General features: G+C 37.4%; 1 long non-coding RNA gene across 1 annotated transcript in view; it reads right to left on the bottom strand.

Annotated features, from left to right (window-relative positions):
- The window catches only part of LOC143686426 (uncharacterized), a 37,777-nt gene extending 26,035 nt beyond the window's left edge, over positions 1-11,742 (bottom strand). The window contains exons 1-3 of the long non-coding RNA XR_013177133.1: positions 11,641-11,742; positions 11,202-11,256; positions 11,025-11,094 (exon numbers count right to left, since the gene is read on the bottom strand). This is a non-coding gene — a long non-coding RNA (uncharacterized LOC143686426). The remainder of the gene's footprint in view (positions 1-11,024; positions 11,095-11,201; positions 11,257-11,640) is intronic.
- Between the last annotated feature and the right edge of the window lie 3,691 nt (positions 11,743-15,433).

Below are 15,433 nucleotides of genomic sequence, written 5' to 3'. Positions count from 1 at the left end.
CCTTCTACCTGCTCCAAAACACTGGAGGGTAGAAGGAATGTACAGCCATACTCATTTGTTAAATTGTGTTTTCTGTTATATCTCCTCCTTCTCCTTTAATCCTTCTTCCAATAAATAAGGATCTTTGGGCAGTGTCTTTTGACTTTTTCATGTTGAAAAGTGTTGTCCACTCTAAAGAACAGGGGGATATAATTAATTGATAATCCTGGAGTTGGTTCCTCTGAGTTTCAGGATTTATCTGGCCTAGGCACCCTCCAGGAATCATATATTTCAGAAAGGCAAACCTAGTGCATGGAATCTTTACAGAGTCTCAGTTCAAGCCTTAAGTGTTCTTAAGAGTTAACAGGAATGACGTGGATTGGGGGTTAGCAAACCATGGCAATTAGCAGTATCCTAACTGAAACTTGGATAAGAACAGCTTCCATATAGCCTCCTGACTCCATTTGATCTCTCTTGACCACTGATGACTTCAGTTATTACTTCTTTTCCCCTTTTTGTTCAGGAAAGCATTGTCTGTTCCATGGCGCCAGGGCCAGACTCATTCCTGGAAGTCATGCCCCATGTTGTCAGGGAGATTTTCACCCCTGAATGGAGTAGTAAGTTTCCTTGGAAAATTGGGGTTGAGAGAGAGAGTCCACATTTGAGCCACAAAGAGGCTTCCTGGAAGCAACTCTTAGGCCTTGTTGTGGGTAGTGATAGCTTGTCCCCTACAGAAATAAATTTCCTAAGGGGAAACCTCAAAATCCAGGTCTTGGCCTATTTTCTTGGGAATTCCCAATGGTTGAGAGAGTACTTGGGGTTTCCTAGATGGAAGAGCTTAATAGTTCCATGTACATATATATACATACATTTCCCCTTTGGATCCTCAAGGGACTCATCAATACTTTTTAATTATCAGCCCACCATTATCTGAGATGTATCCTGGTATTATATTAAGCTATAAAGAATTACAAGGCCTTGTTCCCCTTCTGAACTCCAGAAGTTTGGATTGTTTAAATGAGCTATTCATAGAGTCTGACTTAGATTATGTGTCATAGTAAATTTAGGTTCTAGACATAATAAACCTCTTTGCTTTAATCTCACACAGTATCTGAAGGTCTAAAGTACATACACTATCATCTTTTACCCTGCATTCTAATTTACCTTAGACCCAGCCAGATTGGCTTCATTTTAAACTTTATTTGAGGTCTGATCTCTTTTTTGGTTATTTTAACTGTTATTATATATAGCTATGCTAACATTCCATCTCTGTGTCCTAAATGTCATAGAGTTACTCAAAGTTCCAAGGAAATACCAGGTGATACACATTTAGCTCAGGGTCTCAGAATCCAGAAATACATCTACAACTTCAGACCAAATGTGGCTGCTCTAAAGGCCCACATCTAGGCTCCCATTTCCTTTCCTTTCCTCAGCATATTTGTTCTTTCATTTGTGGCTTATTTTTCACAACACATCATCCTCAGGGTTTATTCAGTTCACTGTGTGCTCCTCAATGTCCCTCCTTTTTGTAGTCACACCATATTCCATCATTTAAATATATCACTGTCATTTTGCTTCTCAGTCATTATATCCTTCAGCTCCCTCCATCTAATGGGCATTATAGATAATGTCCAAAGTAAACAAACCATGTCTTACAGTATCCTGACTTAGTTGTACAATCAGCAGTGCTCTCAATTTAGACAATTTTCATTGTTCCATAATGACAAAGAACTGGCAAACACAAGGTCACCAACTTAGCCTTTTGTCTAAAATCAATCGTTAACCACATTTTTATGCCAATTTTTTTTATGAGAATGTTGAAGGTCAGAGAATTTAAAATGTTGAACACAAAATAGTAATTGGCAAATCCAATATAAGCCCAGGTCTGCAACCCCCCAAAGTCCATGCTGTTCCCACTGGGACAAATTCCTTTCTCAGTCTTCAAACCACTTCCACTTCTCTTCCTAAAGACGAAAAATTGATTGACTTCATAGCTCATGGTTCTTCATCATCTTTCAATTACCCAGGATCTATTTTTCAGTTTCCAAATAAATCATGCCCTTTTTTGTACTTTCTGTTTCATGCTTTTTGCTTCTTATACATTCAATAGCTTAGTAGTACGTTTCTTGGGCCTTGAAATGTCAAAGGATGCAAGTTTGAAATCAGCAAATATTCTTACTCAAAATTCTAAGGCAGAAAATGGTTCATTGCTAATTAATTGACATTTCTTCTCAGGGAAAGTAATTCATCCATGTACCCTCTTGACTTTGTATGATGGTATTTTACCATCAGATGATGTGTTTGAGTGATATGTTTACCTGACGTTCACTGCTTATAGAAAACAGAAAATATACTGAGGACAATGTCATTTGCATAGGTGTGTGCATACCTTTTCTGTGATGTGCTGCCTGGCATCAGTGTCACCATATTTTTTCTGCAGCTTGCTCTGCCATTTGTCTCCATAAAAATCATCATTGGATGGGGAATTTGTCTTATTTATCCTTTTATTTCTAGACTCTAGCATGGTTCTCGGTGCATAGTAGAACCTCAAAAATTTATGTGAAAGAATGAGGGATATTGGATGAAAACTAAAGAAAGATTATCATTCTTAAACCTACTCTCCTGGTCTTTCAGATGAAATGAATTTGTTCTCTCAATTATTGTAGAAATTAAATTCTACAATGTTTAATGAATCAGAAGTTATATCATATCTTGCCAGACTCCTGTACTATTTTTCCCTTTCCCTGGACTTTTCTTGGTTATTGGTGACATTTTGCCTATTACGATATTCTCAATAAAGAAAACAGAATAGCCAATCTGCTATTGATAGCTTTTAAAGTAAATCAATTTATTGCCATAGCAACCAAAATTTACAAAAGAGATCAATTTCAAAAGGATCTCAATTCAAACTAGGAAGCAAATGTTCCTAGCAAAATGAGATAAACTAATCCATTTTCAAACAGCAGCAAAAGATATGTCTCTTTCTGCCCTTGGTAGTTTTTACAAAATAAAAGATGTAACCTATCCGGAGTCCAAATTGGAAATAGGAGTTAAGGAAAGGTAAAGGGACAAAAATGATAGCAAAGTATCCAGTAAACAGGTAGATGGAGATTCCTGCTCCTCCCTGCTATGCCCATTGCCTTCCACTCATCCTTTCAGCTAGGGAATCATCCTTCAGATTCCAGAAAAGTCTTCCCTGAAGGTACTCAGAACATACCTGATGAAAACAGGGCAGGTAATGTCCTCAGTAATATTTGTTTAACAATTGTAGTGAGAATTTCATGACTTTTTTTCTCATTGTGTGCTTAAAAAAAGGAACTTGCTGGGAAGCTTTCTCTCAGGATGGAATTTAGATTCCTGAAGGAATCCTCTCTCAGCTGGCCTTTAATAAGAGCTGATGACTTTGCACTATGCTCCCGAAAGCAGTCAACAGAGATATACATGAAATATCCCCATGCATGACATATTCTCAACGGCCCACACCAAAAGTGTGAATGATTCCATTAGCTTCCAGTCACTCCAGACTTTTCTATACCACTTACGAAAGCCTATTTGAGACTATGTGACTGTAAGTGACTTTACTCTAAGGAGAGGTTTGATGTTTAATTTGTAAGAAAACATAAACCATTGACACACATCACTACTTTATAGAAAGAAACCATGCCACTTAACACAGTTAATGGTGGTGCATGAGGATTTCACAATGATTTAGTGGCAAAAGGAAGCTCAGAAGTGGACTCCCAGGATAACCATAGGGAAAAAAAACCATAATTTTCTTCAGAAGCAGTTCAAGGTCTCTTTTGGTTTACAGACAACTTCTGAAGTACATTCCAAACATGTTACACCACAGTTGGGCGCTAAATGTCTATTTTCCCTAGCATAAAGTAACTTTTTTGGAAAGGTGCCAACGATATTGATTAGACAATCAACAGGAATCAAGATAACTAGGCTCAAAAAAAAAATAGGAACTTCAACTGACCTCTTGAAGGACCAACTATGAAATAAAAGTGTTTTAACTGTATTTTTATTCTTGTATCCCACTTTGCTAAAAGCACAAAGTACAGAGAGAGTCCAGTTGGTTTAACTTGGGTCACCTGCACACTCTGATTAGACAAGGGTAGGGGAGACTGGTTTGTAATCCCACCAAGATGACACCGGGGGTGAGAGCAAGTGGAAATCAGAATGGTATTGTCAAAAGAAAGATACATGAATGGTGCCGATCATCACTGGAAAGTCCGAACTTAGTCCCAGCCTGAATTAAAGAAACATAGTGCTTCTATTTTAACCTTTTTACCTGGCCTCTTTGGATGACCCCTGAATCCCTTCTTTTCCCTTCACTGAACCAAATGATGAAGGAGGAGCCTAAGTTTCTTCTCTACCATTTTAGTCATGACCTCACTTCTGGCATTTCAGTCCCACCCATGGATACCTGTATGCTGGCTAATTCTGCTCTGTTACCTTTTGATATACTTCTTTCATGGGATCTTTTCATATGGACCAATTTTTCAGAATTATGACCTGATGCTCTCTCTAAGATTCTGACATCCACACACTGTCCAGATTTCTCCACAGCAGTTCTTCACTCTACACAAAATGACCTGCAACTGGCTTCTCCCAGACACCATGTCTACTGGTTAATGATTTTTAATCTCAATATGTCATAAGGTAGACATTGTCAATTGTATATCATCAATAAGAACCTTTGATTGTGCTTTCCTGCCAACTACAAAACTTCCTGCCAAAGCAACCTTACATGAGTTTCAAAATCAACTCTCATAACTATATGAGTTATATTCAATTAAATTTAATCTTGTTAGACTTCAGTCAAATATACTTCAGTCTATTATTCTATTTGGTCATGCTCTCTTTTTAAAAAATATTTTTATTGAGATATCTTCATGTACCTACAGTCCTTCCAAAGTATAAAATCAATGGTTCACAATATGATCGCATGGTTATGTATTCATAACCATGATCATTTTTAGAACACTTGCATTGCTTCCAGGAAAACAAATAAGAGGAAAACAGAAAAATCCCATACATCCCATACCCTTACCCCTCCTATTGACCGCTAGTATTGCAATATATCCATTTTTTATTACTCCTTATCCACCCCCCCATTATTGATTGATTGATCTTATACCTTGGATAAAGGGAGTGTCTGCCACAAGGTTCTCGCAATCACACAGTCGCCCTGTAAAAACTATATAGTCATACAATTGTCTTCAAGAGTCAAGGCCACTGGAATAAAGTTCAACAGTTTGAGGTATTTCCTTCTAGCTATACTGATACACTAAAAACTAGAAAGGGATATCTATATAATGCATAAGAATAACCTCCAAAATAACATCTTGACTCTATTTGAAATCTCTCAGCACTGAAACTTTATTTTGTCTCATTTCTCTCTTTCTCCTTTTGTTCAAGAAGGTTTTCTCAGTCCCATGATGCCAGGTCATAGCTAATCCCCAGAAGTCAAGTCCCACATTGTCAGGGAGATTTACACCCCTGGGAGTCATGTCCCATGTAGGGAGGAGGGTAGTGAGTTCACCTGCTGAGTTGGCTTAGAATGAGGGGCCACAGCTGAGCAACAAAAGATGCTCTCTGGAGGGGATTCTTAGGCATAATTATAAGTAGGCTTAGCTTCTCCTTTGCAGGAATAAGTTTCATAGGCACTAGCTCCAAGATTGAGGGTTTAGCCTATTAAATTGTTTGTCTCCGCTGCTTATGAGAATATCAGGAATTCCCCAGGTAGGGAAGTTTGATATTTTTACTTTTTTCCCCAGCCCTCAAAGGAATTCCACAAACACTTTTTTATTCTGTGATCAAATTACTCTGGGATGTATCGGTGCATCACACCAACCAGTACAAACCAACATGATCTTACTCCCTATTCAATATCCCATTTTTTTTTCCATTTGAACACTGTAATTACAGTGTTCAAATAAATTGACCATATGAGATAAATCAGATAATGAGCTACCAAAAATATACATTTTGAACCAGATAAACAACTCTTCCTTTGGTCTTACACAGAAGTTGAAGTTTTAAAATACAGACCGTATCACCCTTTAGCCTCTTTTTTGATTTACCCTAGTCCTCTCCAGATTAGCTTCATTCATGTCTAGTTGAAATCTGATCACATTTTCAACTTTATTAATACTTGCTGTACGGGGTAATGGTGACTTTCATAGCTTGAAAGCGCTAACTCTGAGTCTCAGGTGTCACACAAATACCTAAAGTTCCAGGCAATGACCAGGTTATATACAAATAGCTCAGCATCTAAGAATCTAGAAACAACAGGTGCAACTCTTGAACACATGTGATGCTGTAAGACTAAATATAGGAATCTTTACAATTGGCCTTCACCTGATAACCTATGCTCTCAATTTCAATTCTCTGAGTTTGTCTGTTATAGTTAGTCCATATGAGTGAGGCATAATGATATTTGACTTTTCATTTCTGACTTACTTCATTCAACATACTGTCCTCAAGGTTCATTCACCTACTTGCATGCCTCATAACTTCATTCCTTCTTTCAGCTGCTCATAATCCACTGTACATACACACCACAGCTCTTCCTTCCATTCCTCAGTTCATGTACCCTTAGGCCACCTCTATCCATTGCAAATCGCGAACACTGCCAACGTAAACACCAGGGTGCAAATGTCCATTCATGTTTCCACTCTCAGTTCCTCCAAGGATACAAATAGCAATTGGGTTGTAGGCTCATATGGTCATGCCACTCCTAGCCTCCTGTGGACCTACCACACTACCCTCCAGGGGGCTGGACCACTGTGCTTCCCTACAAACAGTGAGTAGGCTGTTCATATTCTCTTTGATCCTGGTTCTATAAGCCTTTGTATTAAACCATTATTCTAATTTCTTGTCACCTGCAAATTTGATCAGCACTCTTGGATGAAGAATTCAGCCAGGCCAAGGCAAAGAGGAGAACCCAGCTGCACTGTTGTAGCTTCTCATCAGGCTGGCATTCATCTTCTGGTTACTGTGTTCTGAATACAGCCCTTCAATCAATGTCAGCTCCTTTTAGCCATATTTTCCCATCTTGCCCACCAGAAAATCATAAGAGATATGCTAAAGCCCTATGTTCAAAGAGTTTCTCCAATCATTTCCTATGATCTCATAAAAATGTTAGAAAATATCAAGAAAGAAGTGAGGTCATTTTGATGTGACTTCTAAGTGGTCACTGATTTTGCTTCTAAATGCTCATAGATAATGCATTTAATAATCCAGAGTTTCCTTAGGCATTGAATCAAACATACTGGCATTTAATATGTGGAATCTAAATTATTCCCTTTTGGAAATGTGGGAACAAATCTTCATTTCTTCTATTTTTCATGATTCTTTAGAATTCAACTATTACTTCTCTTGATACTCACAGAATGGAATAATTAAAGTCAGAACTCAATAGAGGAAAATTGAACTTTTATAACATCTTGGCATTCTCTTCACTTGCTTTGTTTGTTAATCCCTTCTTAACTAGAATTTTTCTATTATTTCTAGTGTAAGGAGCTCTCTTCTTGAAGAAGTGATGGAAACAAAATATGGTAGAGTGGTTATTCTTTTTGTCAATTTCATCGGCTATTACAACACAAACAATCCCATAGAGCAAAACCTATACTTACTCATTGTTTTTCCTCAGAACATAGTAGAAGTCCCTTTAATTGAGGTGGTCCAGCTGTAGAAGTCGGTGGGTTAAGTTCGACTGTGTGTGTTTTTTTACACTTAAATTTCACCTCCTCTGATGTAGACTGAAGGCCTATTCTTTGAGTATGGACCCCCAGTTTGGAATTGTGCACTACTTTTTTGCAAATACCATACCTCAAAAGCATAGGCTACCATCTTCAACTTTTGGTTACTGGAAGTGCAATAAAAACACTAACAAAATAATTGAGTGCAGAAATCTTAAAGATTTTTACGTTCTTCCCAATCTCTTTTAGTTGTTTTGTCCCCATGTAATATGAAGTGATTTCTTTTATTATTATTTGTAACAACTCATCTTTATAGAGTCTTTATAAAATATTTAATTTAGCATTAATTTTTTAGCGCTCTCTTTTCCCAAACATAATTCAAGTGTTTGCAAAATATTTAACTACTAAAACACATAAAATGCATAAGCTGGAAAAAAACACAATTGAATCTTGGTACACATACAGCTCAAATAATAGGTGTGCCCACTATGCATGGGCTCACTAGATAGGGACATAGGAACCTCAAGCCTATAATCTTTAGTGGGCTATAATCTTCAGCCAGTATATTTTAAACATAGAATGAACAGTGTCAGTGGATCTGGCATGTCTTTAAGAAGAGGCCAGATATGAAAGCTTACTCCGTAACTTATTAAAACTCCTTGTTTCGATCCTCAGCAGTTCTCACAAACTTCAGCGTATTTGAGCTTTGTTCTATATATATAACATAATTATTATAGGAATAGTCTACTCTGTTGTTTTCCTCTTGGGCTATGGTTATCCTTTTCACTTTTTTCTATGCATTCCTAAAGACTGAGAGTTCCTGTAGCAAACATGTCATCATCCCTAACATGTCTTCTTTATTATATAATTGATTTCCAATATTGATAAATTTAGCTTAACCCAATTAAATTAAATCACAATTTATTTTATGCCTACTATATACAAGGCACTGGGCTTCTTTTCTTGAGCAGCGTCCCTTTCTGATTTTTAAACTATAGGAAGAAGCTTAAATTTCCATTCATTCATTCATTCATTCATTCATTTTTGTAATTTACTAGCCTTTAATATGATATACATCTGACCATTCTCTTCTTTTTTATTTCTCGGCATCTTAGTAGGGAATCTTTTCATTCTCTCTTTTTTTTTTCCCTAGAGAAGTTTTAGGTTTACAGAAAAATCATGCAGAAAATATAGAATTCCTATGTAGAACCCCCGCTAGCCCTCCCCCCACAGTTTTTCCTATTATTAATATTTTGCATCAGTGTGGTTTAGTAGGACATTTTTTTGTTTTCAAGTACCAGAACTCTCCCTGGCTTAATGAAAATAAAAAGCATTTTGGGGGTGGGTGGTAACTTGCCTTCTGTAGCTGACAAGACCAGATGTCTGGCCCCCAGCAGGGATTTAATTCAGACTTCTCAGGCCTGGAGCTCCACCTCCCTGCAGTTTCCTTGGCTTTGCCTCATCTGTGTTCTAAGGCTGGCTCCCCTCATGTAACTGAAAAGATCATTTTGGTATTAGTCATTTAATGTCTCTCTCTCCCTCTAGGTAAGCTCCATGAACGGAGGGGTCACAGCTTATTTTGTTTACCCCTCACTTATAATCAAACTGTAGCACAGCATCCAGCACAGGGTAGATAGGCAACAAACAACTGTCGAATGAACAAATGAATGTCTGTCATAAGCCATACACTGAACTCGGCATGTTATAAATCTCACCTCCAAAACTCGAATGAATGTAAGCCTGTAACACCGGGGTTTAAGAAGAGTCGCTTGTTAAAATTTCTCCTTATAAAATTTTATTTGCTCTAAGCTCCCAACCTCTGGGCTGATGAGAATTTTAATTTTAGTCATCTGGGTGCTGACCATTCTTATTGGTTCCATGCAAAAATACTGAACATATGCAGTGCTAGAAAACTAAGTGAGACACAGCTTCTTTCACTTGTAGTTGCTGAGGTCCCCATATGGCTTAGTTTGCCTCACATAGTTGAGTACTTACCAATGCTGTCTCTCTCCAAAACCAATGTTCCACATGGACTCTCAGAGATCTGGCCCTTAACTGCTGACTGTCTCACATCCATTCTCCATCTGAGCCTCTTTGTGCCAGTGGGTTTTTTTTTTTGGTTATGTTGTAAGGCGGGGGTCACGTTTCATTCTTTTTCCATGTGAGTTTCCCATTATTGCAGCACCATTTGTTGAATTTTTTTCTTTGTTTGGTTTATTTGTTTGTTTGTTTGAAGAAGTGCATGGGCCAGGAATCGAACCCAGTCTCCCATATGGCAGGCAAGAATTCTACCACTGAACTAGCCTTGCACCCCCATTTGCCAATGGTTTTTGCCACACCATTCTAGACTGGGGGAAACATAAACTCTTCTCTGGGCACCATCATCTCTACTTCCACCACCCAAAGTACTTCCCTTCATTTCTGCAGCATCCATGTCGTTCTCTTCAATGCGTCATTTCCAGGGTTGGAGTTGGCAAAGGCGATATTAATATCAGCAATTCTTTTTTTAATTAATAATTCATTCTTATATTTCACAGATCTGTATTTTGTAATAGCAGAATTTAAGATAATACTAAAAATGAGGTGTAATAGCAAGGAAAGCTGGCTACTCTGTATATATGTCCCTTAGTCTCCTATAAGTTCACCACATTCAAGGTCAGAACAAATGTTGGGTGGCCTCCTGCCCCATTTTCTAGTCTTTCTACCTTTTTCCTGCCCTCAATAAAAGGAGCAATACTAAGTATACCCATCCAATTAGCAGGAAAAATAAGCTTGCCAAGTGGTCTCTTTACCCAAAATACATGCCATTACTAACAAACATACTTCTCCAATCTAAGTCCACTAGAAAGTAATTTGATTGGTAGTTTGACTGTCCTACATTGTGTTTGTTTCTAGTCCAGTACCTATTGGAGACCTTATCACCAGTCTTGTTTTACCCCCCTCAGGAATGTACCAATATCACTAACCAAATTGATATCACCCCAGATGATGAAAGAACCCTGCATGTTTAATCACAATTCTAGCCAAAAAGAGATTGGACCCTTATTCTTCCAGAAGAAATCAACATGATCATTTTCCCCATTAGAAGTGGTCCCTAAATCCATCTCTTTTGCTTTGAGGGCAATATCTGTATTATAAGAAAACACTGGTCAATGATACTGAATGCATTTTAAACATGATTTGAGAAAAACAGAAGAGTATTGGCTGTTGGCTTTTAGTGTCTTGACAGGTTTACCAAGCTAAAGAGAAATGGGAAAATGTGCAGTTATCCAGTCAGCTCCAATCACTCCAGACAGCTGTGCAAATTATCCAAGCATTCATCCTCAAGCCACCTACATTGTCTGAAGGAGTTGGATAATTTAGGCAAACCAGGTCCGGTTAGGTACAGTCCTAGCTGACACAACTCCTGGAAGCAAAAAAGAAGAGAGCAAATAATGATGCTCAAGTGCACAAAATTTATTTGGAATACTCACAGACGTCTCTGACTGTTGGCAATCCCTCCTTCTCCTTTACCTGGAAAGGCTCTAAGGAAAGCTTTCTCGCATTATCCTGGTACTTACAATATGGCCTAGAAAAAAGTACAATGGGAGATAAAGTAGATAAATAATATGTTTAAGTTCATCCAAATTCAGAATTTCAATTGTCTACTTTAGTGCTAAAGAAATGTCTGGTCACTTATACAATTCATTACTATTTCCACAACTCCAGTTCTATGCGCATAAGTATGTTCACATTTTTAAACATGTAGCCATCCTTTGCAGTGAATGACAGCAACTGCAGTAATACTTTGTATCGGAGGTTTCTATTGAAGCTTAGTTAGCACCATTTCAGCAGGAAGAGTATGCTCTGTGTGTTGCTTCTAAGAGCTGCAGTCTTTTCAGATAGACGTCCTCCTTCATTTGCCCACTTCTCCCACCCTCTAGGTTTGGAAAGGTGTAGTCTTCATCCTCACTTTAAAATCCACTCAAAAATGCCTTGCATAAAGTAAGGCGACTAAATTTGAAGTTTAAAATAAGACAATCCTTGCAGGGAAAATCAGTCACTTATCAGTAGAGTTCCATACAGCTCATTGGAAATTCAGAATTTGGAACACAAATTTAGAATATTGAACATGGCATTATTCATTGCCTGGCACAGTCATGCAAGGCAGTTAGCCAAACAAGCTATCTCTCTACTTACAGGTGAAACAACGGTTTGGAGAATCTTAAAAATTGAAAACATTCATAAATCAAAATGGGAGGTTTTCTAAGGGAGAAGTTAACACTCTGCCAAGTTAAGCAAACTAAAGAAGAAAACAAGGCGACCGTTAAAATGTTTTTTATGACAGACACTTACACTTCCTCAAACAATATCAATTAGCGTCTTTAGAACAGACTTTCCAAAGATGATATTTCAATCAGTTTATTTTCTGGCTGTGAAGAGCTTTTTTCCATTGTTTCAGACTGCAGAAAACAGGGGACCTGGTAGTATTACTGGCATTAGTTGAGCTGGGGACCCCTGTGTATATAAATGCAGGAGCTGTTGTAAAAATTATAGTACTTCTAGAACCTCAAATAAAAACTTTTCCTTACTTAAAACAACATGGCTTATTAACACATGGGTCTTCTCAGCTTACATGTATACTTCTCTCTTTACCAAAATCAATTTTGTCCACACAAGATCAGCTAAATGTTCCTTGTTTTCTAAGGTATATTCTGTTTTTGCCACATTATTTTGAGGCTCTAACAAGAAAACAGATTTTTAAGATAACGGATTCAAAAGGAGAGGAAATTACATGAGATCTTCCTTGCTAGATCTTATTTAAGCCACAGGAAATAAGTTAATCCACAGTATAGAGAATTGAGAAAGCACAGTAACCAGAGAATGAGTGATACAGAAAGACCCAAAGAGCTGGGTCCTAGGGAGAATTTTGGTGTTTGAAAAGCTCCGGAACTGGCCAGCATGTGGGAAAGGAAAGAAACACTCAAGAAGTGTGGGGCACGTTATAAATTTATTCAGGTCACATCCAGACTATAAGAAAACTCATTTCTGTCCATAGAATAAAGGCACAAAGCGCCTCCTTCAATGTCAGTAACAACCACAGCAAAGTTGTATGTTTACAGTAGCATTTGAGTTCAATATTTGAGTTGACCATTTGACTTGGTTTTGACTGAAAGAGAGTGGTTATCACAGTGTTTTTCCATCTTTCTTGAAGATTATGATGATGGTGGCATTTTAGAAATGCTATAGTATCCACTTAAAAATCATTCAATATTAGAGATAAAACAAGACTTTTCTAAATCATCTGATTAGCAACCCACATGTTCTCTTAGCAAAAAACTCCCTGCTGAGAAAAAGAGCTGCTAGGCATGGATGTCATGCTTTTTACTTTTTTTTCCTTTAAAGGAAATCCAATTAGCCGTTTGCACAATTTAGCATATTCGAGATCTCTCTGAAGAGCTTTACCTGTTCCAAGGTGTAGCCTCCTTTGCTGTTCAGCACGGCTGACAGCATTTAGGTCCACAGAATGCATTAGCTCTGGGTGAGCTCTGCTTCACTTATCCCAATCAGGAGGCCTGTTCTCCAGACTTCCTGTATAGTAGTTATCCTGAGATTTCCTGTCTTTCTGAGAAGTCCCTTTACTTCTCTCTTCTTGAATCACCCTTAAATCCTACTCTAGGCTTTTCCTTTTCCTTGGTTTATTCCCTTGTTGATACACCTCTTACAATAGCTGCCTAAGAAATGGTACTGGGGAGCTAAGTTTTTGAGACTCTGCTTGAAGGACATATTTTTATTCTGTTGACAACTGGCCAACAGTTTTGGTCAACATAAATTTCTAGATTGAGAAACATTTTCCTTCAGAATTTTGAAAATATCGTCCCATTGCCATGGAATTTCCAGAGTTCCTGTTAAAAAGCCTTAAGTTATTCCTCTCCTTGTTCCTTGCTTTATAATTGACCATGTGATCTATTCATTTAATAGTTTTTCTCTGTAATCTTTTAGGATTTTCTCTTTACCTCTGCTATTTTGAGTTTCATAGGCCAATATGTGGGTTTTTGTATTATTATAGGTCCCATCACACAGTGGATGTAGTAAGACTTTTGGATCTAGATATTTATTATTACTCTTTGGTTCTTAGAAATTTCCATGTACTATCATTGAAAGTTTCTTACCAACTATTTTCTCTATTATCTTCTGCAGGAAGTTCTCTTTTTTTTTGGATATTGGAACTCCTAGAATGATCTAAACATTTGTTCCTCTCAACTTTATTTTTATGTTTTAACTTTTTGCTCTTACTTCTGGAAGATTTGCTCAAATATATCATTCAATCCTTATGTTGGATTTTAAATTTCTGCTTCCATATTTTTAAATTTCCAAAAGCTCTTCTTTTGCCCTCTGAATGATCTTTACTAATAGCATCTTGTTTCATATATGCAGTACATTCTTGTATCACTTGAGATAATAAATATAGTTTCTTTGAACTTTCTGCAACTCCTCTGTCTCTTTCTCCTTTGGTTTCCTTTTTCCTATTTATTTTGCTCCCTGTCTTTTGTTTGACTCTTACCTCAAAAATCAGTAATTTTTTAATCTTTCTGTTTGAGTGAAGTAATAAAATACTGCTTGATATTTTTATAATGTATATATTTACATTATATATTACATATATTTATCTGTGTACATTATTTACATCTGTGCAAATAATGAGATTTGGTGAGAGAAACTGGGTAGAGGGTATTCACCAGACTACCAGTTAAGTGAAAATCTCAAATATCTGTTCTTATGCGTTTTTTCTCTTGAGTGGACCAAAGAATTCTTTTGCTATTTGGGCGGGGAAAGAGAGATTTCTGGTGCTCTGTGAAGCAAAAATGGAAAAATGGATGGGGTTTCTTTGTTCAGCATGAATTTTCACTTACTCTCCATGCTTTTACCTAGCACTAACCCCTCTCTCTGCTTTGCCTAGTGGTACAGATACCAGATCCTCCATGGTGCATGCTTTCCAGAAACCAAACTCTCAGCTTCAGCTTGGGTGGATGAAGGGATATAAAAGGTCTTAACATTTCATTTAAAGTCACGCAACCAATCTGTATTTTAAATCAGCACTGAATTCATACCTCTACTCTTACCTTCAGAGGCACATATTACCTTCAATTCCTGATTTTCAGGGGGTATATAAAATGAGTACTGTATTGTCTCATTTTGTTTTCCACCCACCCCTTCAAATACTTGACACATTAATCTTTTCTCTTCAACCTATTCCCTTACCATTTATTTAACTGCTTTCCAACTTCCAACCTTTGTTGACATGACTCATCTCCTATCATCTGCTCTCATGTTCCCTTTTTATTCTGTTTATTCCTTTTCTGCCATTTAAAGAGCTTGTAAAGAAAGAGGAAATAAACACATGTGGTCAATCTGCTATGTTAAATTGAAAATCTGTGGTTGCTTTTAAATAAGTCTGTCTGCCCTTAGACAGTGTAATAGTTATGAAGAGTCAGGTAGTTCAGTGTCAAGAACTTCCTGCCCACTTGTCCCCCTTCCCGGCCAGAGTGAAGCAGCACTGTGTGTGAGAGGGCTGCAGCTGTAATCATTTCATTCAGCTCTAACTGATAACATCTTTATGGGTGTTAATGAAGATTTAGTTGAGGAAATGTTTATAGAGATGCTATATAAACTATAAAGTCTGTTCAACAGCATCATCATCCTCATGGTAGAAACTAAATAAACCTATATTGACACATACTCTTTGCTGGCAATTCTAAACTGAA

The sequence above is a fragment of the Tamandua tetradactyla genome, chromosome 6 (assembly GCF_023851605.1).
Source record: "Tamandua tetradactyla isolate mTamTet1 chromosome 6, mTamTet1.pri, whole genome shotgun sequence".
In the NCBI taxonomy this organism is placed as follows: domain Eukaryota; kingdom Metazoa; phylum Chordata; class Mammalia; order Pilosa; family Myrmecophagidae; genus Tamandua; species Tamandua tetradactyla.
The sequence above is the reverse complement of the archived record's forward strand: the minus strand, read 5'-3'. Positions and strand labels throughout refer to the sequence as shown.